The 20,842-nt window shown below is 32.9% G+C and overlaps 1 pseudogene; it reads left to right on the top strand.

Moving 5' to 3' along the window:
* The first annotated feature begins 3,200 nt into the window (after nt 1–3,200).
* On the top strand, nt 3,201–3,728 carry LOC126953412 (40S ribosomal protein S10-like; annotated as a pseudogene).
* Nucleotides 3,729–20,842: the final 17,114 nt, after the last annotated feature.

Below are 20,842 nucleotides of genomic sequence, written 5' to 3'. Positions count from 1 at the left end.
TGATGCAAAAAGAGGGAATATAAGCAGAACCCAGCAAACTCCCTGAGTTGGGAAAATTGATATGAGAATTTGGAGAGACAGAGGGCTACAGTTCACAGTGCAGAGTAATGGAGGGCAGAGAAAACTGGCAAGAGCCTCAGAGGGCTGCCCTTGAGTATTCAGCAGAGTGCTCATCAGCAGGTGCATGCAAGGAAACTGACCAAGGCCAAGTAAAAAGAACCACCCAAAAGGATTAGGGGGAACAGTGTCTGGAGCTCATTTAGGACCATTGCCCATTCCCACCTGTAGAATGGAAAACCTCTATGTGGCATTGAGTACAGGACTCAGAAAATTCTTGTCTCCGGTGCAAAATAATTATATCCAGAATAAATCCTGCTGTTGCCCCACGTAAGAAATCTTAAAAGCAAAATCCGAGGGAATCAAACCGTTTCCAAGTCACTTGACTACCTTCCATAACAAAGCTTAAAAATATTTACAGGAATTTAAAAATATCCGGCACCCAAAAAGATAAAATTCACAATGTCTGGCACCCAATAAAAAATTTTAGGTGTGAAAAGAAACATTAAAATATGACTGTATTACAAGAAAGATCTCAAAGTGACAACCTTAGTTTCTGTCCACAAAAACTAGAAAAAGCAAGAAAAAATTAACCTCAAAGTAAGCAGAAGAAATAAGATAATGAAGATCAGAGGGTAAGCCAATGAAATAAAAAGCAGATTAGAGAAAATCATTGAAACCTGCTTTTCTTAAGAAGATTAATATAGATAATAAACCTCTATGCAGACCTATTCGATCAGGATAAAAAAGGGAGACAGGGCACAAATTACCAATATTCAGAATGAAAGAGTTGTCAATACTACAGATTCTATGATATTAAAAGATTATGAAGGCATATTATGGATAACTTTATGCTAATAAATTTGACAACTTATATGAAGTGGTCAAATCCCTTGAGGAACAAAAAATATCAAAGCTTACATAAGAAGAAATAAACTTTCTAACTGCCTCTATATCTATTAAAGAAATTGACTTTGTAGTTAAAAGCCTTTTCGCACACAAAAAAACCTCAGGCCCAGATTACTTTATTACTGAATTCTGCTAAATATTTAGTTCTATACGTCCAACATTACCTTGTAGAACAAAGACATCACAAAAAATCTACAAATTTATTCCTCATGAACACAAAGACAAAAAGTTGTTAACATTTTAGCATATAGAATCAAACAGTATAGAAAAAAGATAATAATTCCAGACCAACTGTGGTTTATCCCAGAAATGCAAAGTAGTTTTAACATTCGAAATCAGTCCATGTAATCCATAATGTTAACAAACTAAAAAAGAAAACCATATGATCCTTTAAACAGACACACAAAAATAGATAAAATCCAACATCCATTTGTTATTTAAAAATAAATTTGCTCTCATCAAACTAGAGATAGAAGGTAGCATTCTCAACTTAATAAAGGACCTTTATGAAAAACCTACAATGTGATACTTAATGCTTTCCCCTCCCAAGATCAGGAATAAAGCAAAGATGTCCACATCTAGTCAAAATTGTAGGGAAGATTCTAGTCAATTCAATAAGCCAATAAAAAGAAACAAAAGATGTCCAGATTGAAAAGGAAGTAGAAAATTATCTACTTGTAGATGACATAGGTTTGTCTGTAGAAATCCTAATAATATCTATAAAAACATCTACTAGAATTCACTACGTTACAATATACAAACTCAAGATACAAATATCAACTGCATAGGAAGGAAATATTGAAAATTGGAATAATTAATATAATTCCACTTACAATACCATCAAAGATATGAACTATTTAGAAATAAATCTGACAAAATATATGCAAGACATGTACACTGAAAACTAGAAGACATTACTAAGGGAAATTAAAGAGAAACTATATAAATATAGATTTATACTGTGTTCATAGGAGAGAAGACTTGATATTGTTAACATGTCAATTCTTGTCAAGTTGACCTATATATTCAATGCAATCCCAATCAAAATTCCAGCAGGGTTTATTTTTATTTTTGTTTTTATTTTTTAACTGACAACCTTATTCTAAAGTTAAGATAGAAATGTAAAGGACATAGAACAGCCAAAATAAAATGGAAACATATTTAAAAAGTTGGAGTACCAACACAATTTCTTGTATTTTTAGTAGAGACGGGTTTTCACCATGTTAGCCAAGATGGTCTTGATCTCCTGACCTTGTGATCCGCCCGCCTCGGTCTCCCAAAGTGCTGTGACTACTGCACTTTCATCAGAATGGCTAAATTAAGAAGACTGACCATGTTAAGTGCTGATAAGGATGTGGAGGAACTGGAATTCTCATACACTGCTGCTGAGAATGCAAAATGGCACAATTATATTGGAAAATAGTCAGTTTGCTAAAAAATTAAATATATACCTATCACAGGAGCCAGGTATTCTATTCCAGATATTTACCCAAGAGAAATGAAAGCAAAAGTTCATACAAAGACTTACACACAAATGTTCACAATAACCTTATTTGTAATAGTCAAAAACTGGCACAACCCTAATGCCCATCAACAGACAAATGGAGTTAATGGGTAAACAAACTGGCAGATCCATGCAATAAATTACTATTTATTAATAAAAAGAAATGAACTATTGATAAATACAACATAGATGAATTTCAAAATAATTATGCAAAACAAAAAAATCCAGACTAAAAAAAGAGTATATACAGTTTTGTTTCATTTATTTAAAATTCTAGAAAATGTGAACTAATATATAGTGACAGAAATCCAATCAGCAGTTGCTGATGGAGGGAAGATGGGTGGGAAGAAGGAAATGTACTGGAGCAAGAGATCACTAATGGGAATGATGGATATCTTCACCATCTTGACTGTGGTGACGGCTTTATTAGCATATACAAATGCTCAAACTTGTTAAATTGTACAGTTTATCACACATTGATTATACAGCAATAAAGTTCTTAAAAGTGGAATCAATGGAGCAATGGTTGATAAAAGTGTATTTATGCTTAATTACACACAGAATGAATAAGTTCTGGTTATCATAAATATAACTTTAGAATGCTAAAATCCCTTTTACCCACTTATTCAACTTCTTATTACCCATCAAAGAAAAACATTTGCACGTGTGAATGAGATCATTTTCCCCATACTTTTATTTACAGTTGTATATTTTTAAAAAGTATGGCTTTCCAGCCCCGGCCCCGGACCCTGTAGCCGCCGAGATGTTGATGCCTAAGAAGAACCAGATTGCCATTTACGAACTCCTTTTTAAGGAGGGAGTCATGGTGGCCAAGAAGGATGTCCACATGCCTAAGCACCCAGAGCTGGCAGACAAGAATGTGCCCAACCTTCATGTCATGAAGGCCATGTAGTCTCTCAAGTCCCAGGGCTACGTGAAGGAACAGTTTGCCTGGAGACATTTCTACTGGTACCTTACCAATGAGGGTATCCAGTATCTCCATGATTACCTTCATCTGCCCCCAGAGATTGTGGCTGCCATCCTACGACGTAGCCGTCCAGAGACTGGCAGGCCTCGGCCTAAAGGTCTGGAGGGTGAGCGACCTGCGAGACTCACAAGAGGGGAAGCTGACAGAGGTACCTACAGATGGAGTGCTGTGCCACCTGGTGCCGACAAGAAAGTCAAGGCTGGGGCTGGGTCAGCAACCGAATTCCAGTTTATATATATATATTTATATATTTATGGACCAGAAGGATAAATGACCTTCAAGGTCATAGCTACTTTCTACTTGAACTAAGACTGGGACACCGCTTGTCCAGAGCCCATGTTCCAGGAGCCTTTGCACACATAGTTTTGCTATCTCATATCGTAATTCTGAATTGGAATGTTGAAGAAGCCAAGGATCTGAGTAATGTAATTTAAATAATTTCCCATTAAAGAAGTTGAAAAATTTTTTAAAATCTGTGGCTGTTGCAAGTCCTGCAATATCTGGGGAACTGACTTCTACAGAACAGTTTGTTCCCTAATGCTGATGAATAAATGGGGCATCATTGCTCAACAGTTTATTTACAAATGAATCTATAGAAGCATAAAATTGAGAACTGTTCTCGATTAGTTATTCTTTCATGTTTACTCAGTCAAGTATTAAATCTTCCAAAATCATGAATCTCCTTTGGGAACAAATCTTCTGGTTTTGATAGTTTCCACTGTTGGAAAGGTTTTTACTGATATTTGACCTATGCTTCTTCCTTTCCTTACTTTTATTCTACTTATCCTGTTTAGATCAGGTCCCATCATTTCCTCCAAGTGCTTATGCATGTCAGCTATGTTATGACTTATCCTAGTCAACATTTAGTCAGGCTCTCCACAGGCACTACCTTAGTATTTTTATGGACCTTATTGTCTTTGCTGGAATAAATCTCTCATAACGAGATACAATATTCTGGCCATAATTTCACTATATTTGTAGAGAAAGGGGCTAACTAACTGTTCTTGTATCCTCCATGTTATTAAATGTAATATGTGAAGTCGAAATTTAAAAAATTTTAAAAATGAAAAGCAAAAACCCTTGAGTTTTTCCTTTCATGTTACATAGTACACTTCTGTCAATGCTTAGCACACTAATTTCTCTGTTTTTTTAATGCTTACTAGGAACTCATTATTGATAGGTTTTATTTTTCAGATCACATTTAAGTAAATAGAGAAGTTGCTGTATCTGTCAGTATTTACTATTTGTTACATTTAACGTCTTTTTTACTCTTAATTTCCTCATCTGTTAATTGGAAAGAATTCCTAACTTGTAGAGATATTGTTCACACAGTACAAGAGAGCAATACACCAAAGACTAGCACAATACTTTGCACGAAGCAGGTGCTTTATAATCATTATCTCTCCCTGCCGTATTGCCATTTTCTCTCCCTACCAGAGCCTTTTACCATCTTAAATACTCCATGTGCCGCCTAGGCTATGCCTCTGTTCCCTATGGCTGGTTGCTGATTGATATTATGGCTCTTTCATTAGCCTCTTCTCTTGATCAGGTCATTATTTCCTTTTGTTTAAGTACCTACAGCCTTGTTTTTCAACCAAGTGCAGTTTCTCTGATCCAAACAGATTTAAATTCATCTGTCAGTAAAACCTCGGGAGACCATACTATGTCCTTTACTAAAATTCCAAAATAACATCTGCTGAATCTTAGAGTTCAAGCCAAAAGAAGTTATGAAGTTTGTATGGTTTAAGTTGTTCTTTGTAAACTCTGGCTGTATGCTGCTAATGATCTGTGTTTTTAATTGGTGTCTAATTTATTATTATATAATTCACTTCTTCTAGAACATAGACACAAGTCTATTTTAACATAACATGGCCTTTTTCTAATTATAAAAGTAGTACTAGCTCATTATGGAAACTGAAAAATCAGGAGAAGTATAAAGAAAAAAGAAAAAAAATGCCTGCAATCACATTGCAGAGATAACTCTGTTAACATTTTGGTGTATTTTGCTCACATGTGTTTTATCCAAGTTAAATATAAGAAAGTATATACATATTCCTTTTTTAAAAATAGTACAGTAGATTTTAATGATTACTATTTTGTGTCTTCAATCTTCTGTCTTTCCTCAATTTTCCACAATTAAATTTGTTTCATGTAAGGCAAGAAATATTTTACCTCCTTAATATAGCATACATTTAAATCATAATTCAACAGCCAATATAAGCACATATTTCAGCTCAGTGGATTTTAAAGACTCAGAGCATTACTATAGATTTTAAACAGAAATATGATTTGGGGATTTATGTTTTTAAATATTCCTGCTTTTCATTAGGGCTGTCTTTGAAACTCATCATTATATCCTAATGATTCTTAATTTCTCCATTGCATTTTTCTTATTATAAATCTTTAAAAGGTAATAAAAATAGCAAATCCAAACTTAGATGACATAAGGGACAATTTTGTTTTCACTGTCTTTCCATAAATTAATGTGCCCTAATTTTCTTTCCTTATAATACCAAAGACCATCTTAATCTTGCAGCAACATCCCGTTCATATTTTGGCTTGGCTTTAATCTTCAACTCACTTCTCCACTCCATCCCCCAATGCTTTTATTAATGCATCCTTATTATGCTGAGCATGATTCTTTATCATTGATAGGTTTTCCTAATATTTTCATAATTTCAGTAAATTTCAACCAAGTGGACTGAACACAGATGCTGCCTCGTTCTTTTGACTGGCTACATGGACTTGTGTGTACATCTGAAACATTCTTGAAGGCCTATATTTTAGCTCTGGAATGATTAGAAGGCTCACAGAAAGATGAGTAGTTCTAATCTGCCCAGGAGTGCCTACATTATTGCAAGGTTTAATGTGTCTACTTGTGGGGGAAAAGCTGTTCCACTTTTCCTCTGTTGTAGTTTCTGAGGCCTACACTTCATTGCTTCAGACTTGAGTACTTCACTACTACAAACTTTCCTGTCATACAGTTTTGCATCTTCCCTCCTTGACATTCTCATTCCTGTTGTGAGGATTCTGCCAGGCTTTAATATTTATGAGCACACTAACTGGATTTTGTTCTTTTCTGTCCCCAGAATCTAACCCAATGCCTGCCATTTCTATGCTTGAATCGAAATGAACAATCACTTTATACCAATCTCCTTTACTCGTTAGAAATCATTTCAGATAAGTAACTTAAATATCATTATGAAAATGTCAACATACTGTGTTGTGATTAAACTAGGGGGCTTGGGAGTTAGTTGGCCTAAATTAGATTCCCACTTCCACCACTTACTTTCTTTGTGAACTTGGGCAGGTGATGAAACTTTGTGCCTCAATTTTTCTGTGTACAAAATGGAAATGATCATAGTACTTACAGCACAGGATTGCAATTAGCTGCACACTTTTCAAGACAGTACCGAGCATGCAGTACATGCTCAGTAAATTTTGACAGCAATTATAAAGGTCTGTAATATAGCACCCTCAGAGATCATTCTAGACCAAGTTTTATACTAGTAAGTCCGAGAAAATAGGGTGAGATTATCTCAAAACTGGGTCAAGCAAATTTTCTCCATTGGATAAAAGCACCGAAACATCATGCTATCCTTATTCTACTTTGTACATGCCTCCTCTTTCAGGCCCACTGATTTCATAGTTTTGGATTGTCAATTTTTCAGCTAGTACAACTTTTCCTGTTTGAACCTCAATCTCTATAATTTCTGCCTATATGTATGTACGTTTTCCTTTCCTTTTTACCCTTATTTTTCTGACAATAGCATTTATATATTATACTTTTTGGAGAAACATAATTTTATTCCTCACATTTGTTTCTCAATTTTCTCCAAGTATGCACTTCTCCCCTCTCCCCAGCCCTAACTGCTCTAACTTCAGATCATGTTAACAGGTCATTCTCAGCACAAAACATTTCGGCAGATGTTTTCTTCAGGGGCAGACTGTGTAGGAGAGTATCTCTTTGATTCTTTTTCTGTCTTTCCCTCTTCTACTTCTTTCATTCCCCTTCCTTTGCTTGTATCATTTTTTTCTTCATAGCATGTGGGAAATGAGGATTCTGCAGTCACCCTTTAAGGTAGTCGACATAAAATCTAAACAAGATAACTCAGACTCTACAGAGGAGAGTGAACTAGTCTCTCACTCTCAGACTCTGCAGACAAAAGTGAGCTAGATAAAACATGGGGGTGTTGACTACACAACCTAAAACTGGATGAACCTTGCTTCTCCAGGACTGGCCCCCATTAGTTATTGATGGTAAGTCTTGCTTCCTGGAAGATGACTACTGTAAAATGGATAAAAACAGTCAAGTAAAACAAAAATATCTTTTGATCCTATTCCTATTATCTGAGTCTTTTTTTTAAAAAAAAAAAAGCAATTAATTATCATTAGAAAACATTCATTCATGTTTTATTCCTTTTTGTCTTCCTAAGAGGCTAAACAGCAATAATTAGGAACATACAAGTTCCAAACAGGGCAGCAAAAGAATAAGGAATCCATTCTGCCGAATTGGCAAAACCTGTATGTGATTTACATAAGCACCCTTTCTTTATTCTTCATTTTGATTAAATGTACCTGTTTCAGAGAGCATTGCCCATGCTATTGGTTTTGCAGGTAATTTACAGATTAAATTACTCAAGATCTAAAATAAAAGTTAGAAGAATTAAGCATACTCTGTTAAGAATTCAACATCATCATCATTATCATCATTATTCTGTAAAGGTTTGGTTTTTTAGGAAACAAGGTTTGATTATCAAGGCACTTTTCTAAAGCCCTTGTTTTGATGGGCGAGTGATGAAGATTGCTGAGCATCTTATCTTTTTTAGGTTGTTCCACTGTAGATGTTAATAAGGACTAAGCAGAAATGATGAACCCTTGTTACTTTATGTTCCTTTAAAAATAATTTAATTGTACTACACGATCTTAAAATAGAATCAGTTAGTACATATTTCTTCTGTATTTGCTTATATGTGTGAAAAATGTCTCTATAAACATTTAAGAGATCACCTTTTATTCTCCTACTTGGGTTTGGGTCCCCTGAAATTAAAAATGAGTTATTTATTCTGGTAGATTTGGACATAAAATTGGCAAGGCTTTTCCTTTTATCACTCACAATTGTCTTTTTTTTTCTCTCTCAAATTTACGAGGTCTTTATATCCGCTCCATTTTCTTTACTTTTTCCTTATAGTTCCTCTTCCAACAGTGTTTGCTTTTTACCAGTCCCTGAAGAACTTCTGTTGTCATCATTTAACATTTGAATGGCAATAATATTTTACAAAATGCTTTACAATTGCTTTTTATAAGTTATTCTCATGCCTTCAATAACTCTTAGGTTATTATTTGTATTATAACATAGAGTTTTGCTATTATTTGTAGCCACATAGACATTCTTCCTGACTCTGCCTTTTCCAATAGATTTGGCAAGATTTCGCTGGAAATTACGTTCAGTTTTAGGCAGTACAGTTTTTTTAATACGCTAATTGCAGAAGCCTTAAAACTTTCTTGTGGCTTTTTGTTCTTATATAGGAAATACCATTTTAGATCAAAAGGAAAGTATTTTATTTTGTCTCTTCAGACTCTCTGAAACATACAGGAATATGCAGTAATTTGATGCACACAATATTGAACCTGGAAAACCCTCAAACAGTACATGAGATAAAAAGTACAGTAGTTCTAAGAAATACAAGTTATTGGAATACATATTTAAAGCTTCAGGCCTATTTCTGTATGGGATTTTAAGTAGCATATTTTTAAAAAAGATCTTTGTGTCTCTGCAGTTAGCAGAAATTCTGATACATATCACCACTCAGTTGAGGAATTTAATATGAATGTTGATTTATTGATGTAGGTTATTTTAAGAATATATACATGTTTCTTCCCTTCCTGTTCCCAGATAGTCCCCAGAAGAGTGAAGCTTTGAAGCTATTTTTCCAAGTACCAAAACTTACTCAAGTCATACAATATTTAGTCATTGACTACAACTTCAGACAATCTATAACTTGGTTTTTATAAGAAACCACAACAAATACCTAGTACATGTTTCCATCACTAGCACATTGGGAACCCCTTTAGAGAAACTTGGAGAAGGATAAGTGCTTTTGAAATGTTTTCCTTTTGGAATATCTTTATACTCTTATGTCCGCAGATATGTGCTTCCTCTCATAGTTTCTTTAAGTCTTACAAACCAAAAAACAAGTTAAGCTGTAGCCAACATTATTTTTCCTCTTGGTAATATTCTTAACTTTTGAGTTATCTTGGGCTTGTTTTTCATTTGCTTTATCACACTTTACTCAACAGTTAAATTTATTTTCCTAGGAATTTCTTCTCAGACTTACTCATATTCAATCACAGATTAAATGATTCTATTTCTACAGCATATCGTGGTAAACTAGAGAGGATTTTGGAGGTGTCTATAAGGAGTTTGGTGAAAAATATGTACATATATATATGTATATTCTTTCTTTACCTTATATGGATATGTTATGAAAAGCAAAACATAAATGTTAGGCAGGATATTAAATATTGAATTTGTGCATAGCACCTAAATAAAATATTTCCAAATTTTTAAAATAAGAAACTAGATCTTGCTTTTGTGTACTTAACATTTTATTATAGAGTTTTATGATTTGGTTGGTTATGCATATATCCTAATCAAGATTTTTTTCAAATGATGGTTTTTCTTTACATTCTTAAGAGAAATAATTTGTGAGAAACTTTGTTTATATGAATAGGAGGTAGCAAATAGCAAAAATGTATTTATCACTTTTTCTCCATATCACAGTTCTTACATCCATTGAGCAGAATTCAAATTATTTGAACACTTTAAATTAAACATGAATGGTGTATTCATGCTTTAAATCTAAAGCTTGTTTTTCTTTCATTGATAAAAGTCCTTATTGCACAACAAGAAATTTCAAATCCAGTTAATATATTTTCTAAAATCAAACATTTCAAAATACTTGTGAAATGTTTCCTCAATAATACACAGATGTCACTTGCTCTTAAAAAGTTTTTACAAAGATCCAAATTATTGTATCAACTAAACATCTGTAGCAAATTGTTTTAGCCTCAATTTTCTAAAGTTGAAATTTCTGCTTTGTCATTACATGTTAATATATTTCCTATAATTTTTGCAAATTTTTAAGTAAGTCATTTCATGAAGCTAAAAACTATATGTCAGCAAATCTGCAAAGTGAAAATTATCCAAGTTTTTCAATTTTTTTCTTGCTTATAAACTGTTGACAAAACTTTTCCTTTGGACAGTCAATGTATTTATGTGTGAAACAGCAGAAAGAAATATTCTCATTGTACTTTGCAAAAATCTGAAAATAGACAAGACTGTGGAAGCTTGGATTTTATTAGATTGCCATTTTGATGTTATCATCTGCATAATTCATATCTAAAGATGGACATTTATACATGAGAGCATGTTTGTGAATAAACCATATATTACTACATCTCAGGATGTTCAGAAGGGATGTAAAGGCTTTCTGCAGTGTTACCACAACACATGATTTATTTCAAATGACTGTTGCAACCTCAGTAATTTGGGTACTTTCTGCAGAACAAATTTGGTCCTCCCAATTATTTTTCTTCAGGGTTCAAATGAGTGTTATTGCTGTTATTAGCATTACTCAGCCATGAGAAATTTTTGGGTTTATAATCCTCCAGATCAATGTTGTCTCTAAGTCACCTGACATGTTATCAAGGAATTCACAAATACTGTTATTCAAAAATAAACTGTTTTGGTTTCCTTTGTCTTATTGGCTCCAGATATGTATGGACATGCTTTACAAAGTGTAAAGTGGACAAGTCTATGATTGTGTGAGAAAGCTTGATTTTTATTGCTAATCGTACAACTTTGTAAGTAGGTTTTTGTGTTCAGTTTATTGCTACTCTTGTCACTAATCTGTTTTTTAAAATCATGATACTTAATTTGTACCTAAAAAATTCATATTTTTTGCTGGGTCAGGATGAATCCTCTATAGTAAGGTGTCAGTATTTTGTTTTATTTGGTAGTTTTTCTGTGTAAATAAGATATTTTGTTTAAAAAGAGAAAATTTTTCAAAGCACATAAGTCCATATTTTAAATAATCGTTATATTATTGTTTCAGTAACTTAAACATTTTATGTGGAGTATTGGGTTTCTCTTGTGTATATGATGATATACTTACTTCAGTCAGTTTGTCTTATTGGCTCCACATATGTATGGACATGCTTTATACAGTGCAGCAAAGTGAACAAGTCTATGACTGTGTGAGAAAACTTGATTTTTATTGTTAATCACACAACTTTTGGTTTGAAAGTAAATGGCTATAAAAAGTAAACCTACTTACATATAAAGTTCTCATATGATTCACATGTTTGAGTTTTTCCAAATAGAGTGCCTAACATTTTTAGGAACATTTTTAAACATCCCATGAAAATTAAGTGACTTTTCAAGTACTAAAACATTAATTTTCATTTAAGTTAGTAATTAAAGTTCTAGAAACTAAAAAATCTTAATATCGCTAACTATAATATATATGACAAAATGCTTTTGAAAGTTTGATTTTCTGAAGCTATAAATTCTAGAGTCCTCTTAAAAAACGTTTATACTAGAATTACTTTTTTAAAAATTTTATTTAATATATATATTTTTATTATACTTTATGTTCTAGGTAATTATTCGGTGTTTTAAAGAAATGAACAGGTTTTTTTATTTCTCAAACCCCACAACAATCATTATAGAATTAACTTAGAATATCAGATCTCAGCCAGTTGTTAACATCGAAATCTATTTGATAAATTTTCAAAAAAGAATAAATGAGAAAGTTAAGAAAATCACTTTAGCCCTTCTTTGGCCTTCTACTCAGCTACTCCTGAGCTGTACAGAATTTTCTTGGTTCTATTTTTTGCAGGTAGAAATTTCCGAAAACACTTTTGGAAGCCATTATGGTATTAAATACTTTAACTATAGTTATTTCTTATATAATAGAGATTACTGATTTTCCCTTTAGTTGTCTCTTTAAACCAGTCCTTCTCCTTCACTTTTCACTGCCATCACCCGGGGGCAGGTCTTCAAAGATCCCTCCCTAATTTCTGAACCCTAAGGACTCTCCCTGGGCAAAGTTATCCTATGCTTGCCTGCCAGTCTGTTGTTAAAAGCTGATCACATAGTAACCCTGCCCTGAAGGCTCAATGGCTTCCCAACATCCATAGAATCAGCTCCATATTTAGCTTGGCATTCAAGACCCTCCATAACGTAGGTCCAGTTTACCTTTCCAGGTAGCCCCTTGCTGTTCCTCTATATCTGCTCTCTGTGTAGATAAACTCGGTGATCTTTGGGAGAATTCTTGAGGGAGAAATGCAACCAGTAGTGAGTGATATGTAGAGCAAGTTCTAAGTGGAGGTAATAATATAAGGAGAACCTGGACCAGTTTCAGTGTTTCTAACATGTCCTTGGAACACATTGTCCCCATAGCAATTCCTGAAGGGATGTACTACCCATTCATTTCAAATAACCTCTTCCAGGAAGTCCTACCTGATCAATCACCCAAGTATGATATTTCTGTCTTGACTCATCATACATTATGCTTTGGCACTTACTAAATTCTGCCTTGTGCTATAGCTGTTTCAGTTTCTTTGGTTTATTTCTAACTATATATTTTTGGCTTTACCAAAGAAGAACCCTCGATGAGTTGCTTTTGAATGTCACATGGTACCTGAAACAACAGCTTTTACATAATAGGAGTCTCACTGTGCATTTATGGAATCACGAATCACATCAACTTTGTTTACAAAACCTATTTAAATATTTATATATTTTATTAATACAACCCAACACATTTTGAGCAGTTTATCTGAAAACAAGATGGAATTTAAAGCAACTGAGTTTCTTACCAACAAATATCTGGTATTCCAACAGTTTAATAATCATAATGACAACATTTAGAGAGAAAGCAACAACTCCTTCATTCTCAAAATAAAACTGTGAATTTATTTAATGACAATTCTTTCTCTGCTGCCAAATTCAGAAGAACATACTTTGTACGCAAATTAATTTTCTAAGGTTAAGTATCAAATGCAAGAAAACATTAGTGGTCAGTCATCAAAGGTACATTCTGAATCAAAATCAAAATGCTCAACAATCTTCTATGAAGAAGCTAAAAAATGCACTCTGGGTTTTATCAGAAATTAATAATTATTTTATTCCTGGTATTTAATACTGATTTTGAATATGTATAAAAGCAATAGTTTGAAATATCATAGCCGACTTGCACAAGCATATCTGATCAGTTGCTTAGTCTAAGGAGCAAGAAAGCCAAGCAGATGGAGAAAGTTTGCATTGTTTTGCAGTAGTGACAATCTATTTATGATTTTATTTTCTATTTGACCTTCTTAGGATGTCTATAAATGAGTTTACTGCTTAATACTTTTTCTATAATATAAGCCTTCTGAAAAAAAGAATAAATTATAATAATAATAAAATAAGCACATACATTCAGAGAAACTCTTCGTTTGCCTTTTTTGTGCAGGAGATGTCAACAGTAATAGCATACAGGCTTTCTAAAATAGTTTTCAAGAATATTTTTATGAACAGATTTGGTGGCAGGTTTTGTGGCAAATCAGATTGTACTCATTCAATATCATTGGCTGACAAAGCTGTCTTACTGAAGACGGGAAAAAAAATAATTTTTAAAGACAGTTTTATGAACAGATTTAGGTGCACAGACAGCTAAAGCTGGAAAGGACATAACTAGTGCAGCTACTTCATTTTTTTTAGGAAAGGAAATAGAGGCACAAAGACATTTCATTAAATGACTAGTTTAATGACAAGTCATATGAATGAGAAAGATATGAGAATATAGATGTCTTGACTCCTGAAATAGTGCTCTTTACACCATTCTTATTTTACTTAGTTTTGCTAATGACATTCTAGTTTTATTTGTAATGCTTAATAGCATGGGTATGCCACACTGCATTTTACAAAAGTAATAAAACTTCAGCAACAGGAGCAACTCTTCATAGTTAGCTGCTCTTAAATCTTTAATGAGAAGGGGAAAGCAGCAGGGGAGGGAGGGGCAAAGATAGTTGTGCAAGAACTATCTGAAAAAGAAGCTATGGGAGGTTTTCATAGGATCATAGTTGCAAGTTAGGTTAGAGAGTAAAATTTTTACAATGTTGAGATCTCATGTCTGACCACCTAAGGAATTTGCCTCAAAGTGTCACCAGTAGGAACTTCACTTGCTTAATGAGTTGGAAGAGGGGTCAAGGCGGTGACAAAGTTGGGGTAAGGGCTTGGAATCACTAGTATACAAAGGAGAACTCCCTCAGCAAAGGGTCATATTTTATCTCTGCTGAGCTCTACTTATTTGCTCAAATACAATTCAGGCTGTTTGTTCACAGCCCCTTCGTCAAAACGCTCAGAAAATCATCCTTTCATATTTTTTTAATTTGGGGGAAACGAACAAAATCACTCTATTCCTAGAAGAAATGTCCCTCTAATTTATAATTTAAATCTGAAGAAGACTTCCCCCTTTCCCAAGAATGCCTATGAGGAAAACAATCATTTTTCATGATTGAGAACAGCTTTATTGTTGACTGGTTGACAAAGGACTTTGGCCCAAAGGTCTGATTGAACCTAAAGAAAAAACTGTTACACTGAACAGTCTGGAAGAGTAAGTGTGGGTGAGAATAAACTTTCACTCTTCTGTAAGAAATAATTTCTGCAAGTTAAGCACATCAATGTCTGTCTCTTTCAAGTTAGAATTAGGAACCACACTGGCAAAGAAATAGGCTGAACTAAATCTATTTTTATCCACAATCCATATTGGCAGAACTATTTATAATTCAAACTGACTTTTCTGGGATATTCAGTATGTTTTATGTATCCCCAAAACTCAGCCAACTTTCAATAGTCAGAGGCAAATACATTTATCACAATATGGCATATTTCCTGAAAAATTACATCATGTGTAGCTAAGAGAATAATAGAAAGCTTTTGACTATTTATTGCTTATGATTATACCCACTATTTTTTATGTTAATTAAGATAGTCAAGAATGAGTTGTGTTTAAACCCATGAAGCAAAGCTTGGTTAGAGCTTAGGATTTTGATTTTTTGTTACTGCTTATATTCTCATAAGTTGTACAAGAAGAAAGTTAAGCAAATCTGTTCTTGATCCCATTTCTTCTGACCTAAGAACATTTTAGGAAAAGGTCTCTTAAACCTATTAATAAACATTTATAAAATTTTGTACAATTATACACATTTTAAATGTTTCAATTTTGTATCTATGAATCATAATTAAAAGTAAACTATCACTTTGATAAAATATATACAAATGTAGGATTTTTCAAAATAAATTTCAAAAATGGTTTAAAAAGAAAATTAGCAGCATACTATAACATTATTAAATATTCCCTTTTTCTAAAGCTGCAGTGAAATGACATTATCATAAATCCTGCTGGAAATGCACACTATTAGAAATTCCTCTGGAGAACAGTCTATAGCAAGCTTGAGTACCTTAGCCTAACAAAGCTCTCTTAAATATGTACAAACAGCTTTAGTCTCAAAATATTTTTGCAGTGTCGTTTTGTGAATAAATTTCTTCAAGTAAAAATAACATGTATTTTTGTAAATTAAAAAAAGACAAAGAAAAGTAACCTGTATTCCCAGTGCCTAGAAAACCATGATTTCACTGGTAACATATTAATGTATCTCTTTCCAGTGTTTTTCTGTACATTCCTTCTAAAATTTGAAATGCATTCCATAAAGTGTTTTATGAACCATTCTGTATATTAGTATATAGGACATATTTTCATATCACTAAACGTTATTTCTCAAATAAATTTTAAATTTTAATTATATAAATAGTCCTCTGTTATTGGACGTTTATGTCATTTCCAAATTTTAAAAATCTTAGAACAGTGCTGTGAACATCCTTATCTATTAAGCCTTTGAGCATATTCGTAATGAGTCCCTTAAGAAAATGTCCTAGTAATTCAATTTCTGGGTCAAAGTTTATTATGTATGTCGTGGCTTTTAAAACATAGTGCCAATGTGCCTTCCAAAATTGTTAAATCCATTTATTTTCTCATTATCTGTGACCAAGTGTCCTCATTTCTTCCAGTCTTTGATATCTTCAAAATGTCGGCAGTTTGCTTGGTGAAAATTACATTTCTTAATAGTTTTAATTTTCATGGCTATACTTATCAATGAAGTTAAATGATTTATTATATTATAACTGGCCAACCAGACTTTTTTTTTCAGTGGCCTATTGGGGGTCTTACATTCACGTATTTTTTTCTAGTACTGTACATGTCTGACCTCACTGATTGGTAATTGCTGTTAAGATATCAACCCTTTATCAGAGATACCGAAAAGCTTTTTCCAGGTTCACAATTTGTCTTTGATTTTATTTATGGTGGTTTTCCAAAAACAAAATTTAAAAAACAAATTATGAGGTTGAAGTTATTAATAGTAATCTGTTAGAGGACAAAGACTATTCAAGTTGAGGAGGAAACAGAAACAAACATAGGTAGACACAGGTGAGACCAAATTCTGTATGGTCGGTCTCAGCCGCTCCTGTCTTCTCTCACTATCAGAATCCTGGCCTTCTAAAACACCAAACTAAGCCCACTTTCATAAAACGTGTGTGTTACCACACTATTTGGCATGGATCAACTTACTGTCTTGTCTGGCTCCTAGATAATTCCTGTAATCATTTATAAATTCTCAACCTGATTGTAAGCAATTTAAGGACAGGAATACTTTTTTATATTTCTTTTCTATTCTTCATAGTTCTAGCACAAAACTCAGCAGGTAATAAGCCTTAAACAATTACTTGTTCATTGATTACAGATGTGTTTCTTCCCTTGTATTCTGTGACCAAATCACTGTTTTTCCTTTCTCACAGATTTTATTGAAGCTACATCTCTGTGAAAATCACTGAGCCATTTCAAATGAAATGATTTCTGTTCAGTCAAATCTGTATTCAAAGTAACCGATTTCCTCAAGTCATAGGTAAATTCAGTCAAAATAGTTGATTTGGTTTGCGTTGACCTGGCTTGTGCTCAGTCACTGAAAACACAGCCTAGCATGAAGTTGGTTTTCCTTGTGGTATCTGTTACTGCTTGCTGAGTGAGCTGTATGGCAAAAGGGCTATTGTTCATTCATGGAACAATATTAAATAATCAAAGAAGCTATGAAAGAATGGATTTTAAAATATTTCTGGACACTCTTTTAGAAATGTACAATGTGTTTTTAATATGATATATATATTTTGAATGTATTTATAACTATACATGACCTACCACAATTTTATAATTTTAAAACAATAACCTTTATGAATTCTATACAAAACTCGATATTTAGAAAGTAACATTTTAGGTTCGTGTACATCTTTTAAGAGATTCTGGTCTAAGCATGCCAGTTGAAATCTATGTACTACATGGTAAAATGTGTACCTGTGTGTGTATTTGAACATGTACACAATAGTACATGTGTTGCCACATTAAAATCTTGAAGCAGTTGCCAAATAAGGAAAATTAGCTGCTATCACTTTTTAAATGTGAGAAATGTGGCCTTAAAAGTAAGTATTAACTTGTAAATATACTATTCTTTGGGTAAATGCCTGTTTTCTGGTATGCCTTTGATGATCAATTAACATATTTAAAAGGTAAATATATATTAGACTTTTAAGTAAAGAATTTTCTAATATTTAACTGAAGAGAAAATAAAATGTTCTATACAGAATTTGAAACTGACTTAATGTATGAGTTGGTGCATAAGAAGTAGTAGACCTTTGAAGCTTAAAGTTTAATTCTTTTTAGATCATCTAGAACTTGAGTATGTTCATGTCTGTTTCTCATAAATGCACATTATAAACACTATCTGTCATCATCCTATGAAGTGTGGTGCAGTTGATAGTTTTAGTGAGCAAGAAATCACTTTCGGGTAAAAGTCATTCTTTAAGATTAGTGATAGGATCTGCTAAACGGAGTCTGCAATGGAGAAGTTTTCACCAGAGGACTTGTGAATTATGCAAACACTGGGCCGCATTCTTTGACGCCACCTATTACTAACTAACTATTTGGAGTTCCTTTAAAGGAAAAAAAAAAAAAAAAGTAGTTCCTACCACCACCCAGTAAAAAAATGTACTCTGCAATCTTTTCTTGTTTTGCATATGATTGGTAGCATACCTTTTAACTGCTGTAAGTAATAAAAATATATATGTGCAAGTTGGCTATAAGAAATGCCAAAGTTTCACCTAATAAAATTTTGGTATGCCTCAGTTTTCAAAGTAAATTTGATTTATTTGAGCCACCAGCCATCCGATGACAGCCCTGTGTTTTTTATATGAGTCATGTCCCAAGGGGTCTAGAATATGCCAATGGTGTACCTTGGATTGGATCCAGTGTCCGCAAACAGGTTTTCATTAGACTTTGATGCCGGTCGCATTTGGGAGCAGAGAGGCTGCTGAAAACCAGCTTTACTTTGGGATCACCTCTGTCTTTTAGAAAAAACAACAAAGATCTTTTTTAGCAAAGCTTTGCGCCTCCACATTGTAGGTGTATGGTAATATTTTAGAGAGCAGTAATCTGTTATTGCAGGTGGTCGGGCTTCAAGCACTTCCGTATTTTGAGAATAGATCAGACGAAGTACAACAACTTTTATTGAAAAATTGCCGAATTTGAAAATTAGAAACACATTTTCTGTGGCTAAGATTAAGTTAGCATGTATTACAGTCACTTGGACTTTTCTGTAGCTCTAAAGGGAATATAATTACATAGGTTATTCCACATGTCATGAGATTGGAACCTTAATCACACTTAGAAATCTTTATCATGCTGACGTAGATCCTTACTCTTTAATCTCTTTAGTAATCGAAAGACTTTTCTATTTTTTTTTTTTAAAAGAATATGGAGTAGGCAACTCAATGAGAAATAAAGCAAACCCACCTTTTATTTTTATGCAGTAAAAGCCAGTTTTATTTCTGATTTTAAGAACTGTATTGTATTCTTTCATGCTCTCAGAGAAAGTTATATGTGAAGATGGAATCAAAAATTATTTAAAATTTGTTTTTAGACACATATGTATCCACGTGAATGTGTGTATATATACTGTATAAAGTTTAGGTAGAACTTCATTTAAAAGTGAGATTTAGAGTCTTTTTTTTAATATCAAAGAAAATACTAGATGTATGTTGTTTACTTGGTGAAAATAAAGCCTAAGAGTTTTATCCAATAAAAATAAAGGAACAACAAAAAGAAGTCCAATTTTTATCTAAGGCCAAGAGAATTCCAAGAGACCAAAGGTAACAGAAATATTACTAAAGATCCAGAAAATAAACAGGACATTAGTTGTCATTCAAGAATTTAATAACATTGTCTTCTCACTTGGAGAATTGATCCTGTTTCAAAATAGGAAAAAATATTTTATTGCTCTTTCTCTCTGTAATATACAGAAGGGTGCTGCATATTTTCAAATGAAAAATATATTTTGAACCCCTCTAGTTTGGATCAAAGTCAGGTCTACAGTAAGAACTTCAATCAACCAATCAAACAAGTACAGAATTTATCTATTTTATAAATAGAAATAAAAAATGACAGAGTAGACTATTATATAATTAAGTGGTCAGTGAGATGGTGTAGGCTACTGGCTTTCAAATTTTGCCTAGGTAACCCCTATTTTTTTATTAACTTAAACCACAGCTTCCATGTTCTTAAGTGAACATCTAATATTTTTATTATAGCTTTACATAGATACATAGGGTGTAATCTCCAATGCATTATAAATATCAGCATTTTCACTCTTAAATATATTCAATAAAGTCTAAGTATCATAGTTATTTGATACTCATCATCTATTTTAAAAGTATACTGACAGATTGCAAATGTGCTCAAAGGTATTTCTAGGATAATGAAAATGCTGTGAAGCTAAGTTGGAATGATACACAAGATATACATTTATTTAAAAATATACAGTTTGCACAGTTACGAGTAAAATTTATGCTACATGTATTATACCTTGAAAAGCTGTTAAAATATACAAACAAGTTAGAAATTTTAGATTATTCCTTTGACTTATGTTTTTTTCTACTTCCTCTGTAGAATCCCATCCTGGTATAGTATATTTTCAGTACTTTTTATCTCTTATTGATGGTCCCGTAACTCTCTTCAACAAAAATGTATATATAATTGTAAATTTAAATATTTTTATAACATAAGACATAAAGCTATAAATATTAAAACATTTATTTGATATTGGAATTTTATAATTAGCACTCAACTGATCAAAAGCAACATGCATATACACCACATTTTTATAATTAGATAAAAAAATTAAAACACTTACTGGAGATGTATAAATTAATGAGATGCATAGAACTGTTTCTT

The sequence above is a fragment of the Macaca thibetana genome, chromosome 4 (assembly GCF_024542745.1).
Source record: "Macaca thibetana thibetana isolate TM-01 chromosome 4, ASM2454274v1, whole genome shotgun sequence".
NCBI lineage: Eukaryota > Metazoa > Chordata > Mammalia > Primates > Cercopithecidae > Macaca > Macaca thibetana.
The sequence above is the reverse complement of the archived record's forward strand: the minus strand, read 5'-3'. Positions and strand labels throughout refer to the sequence as shown.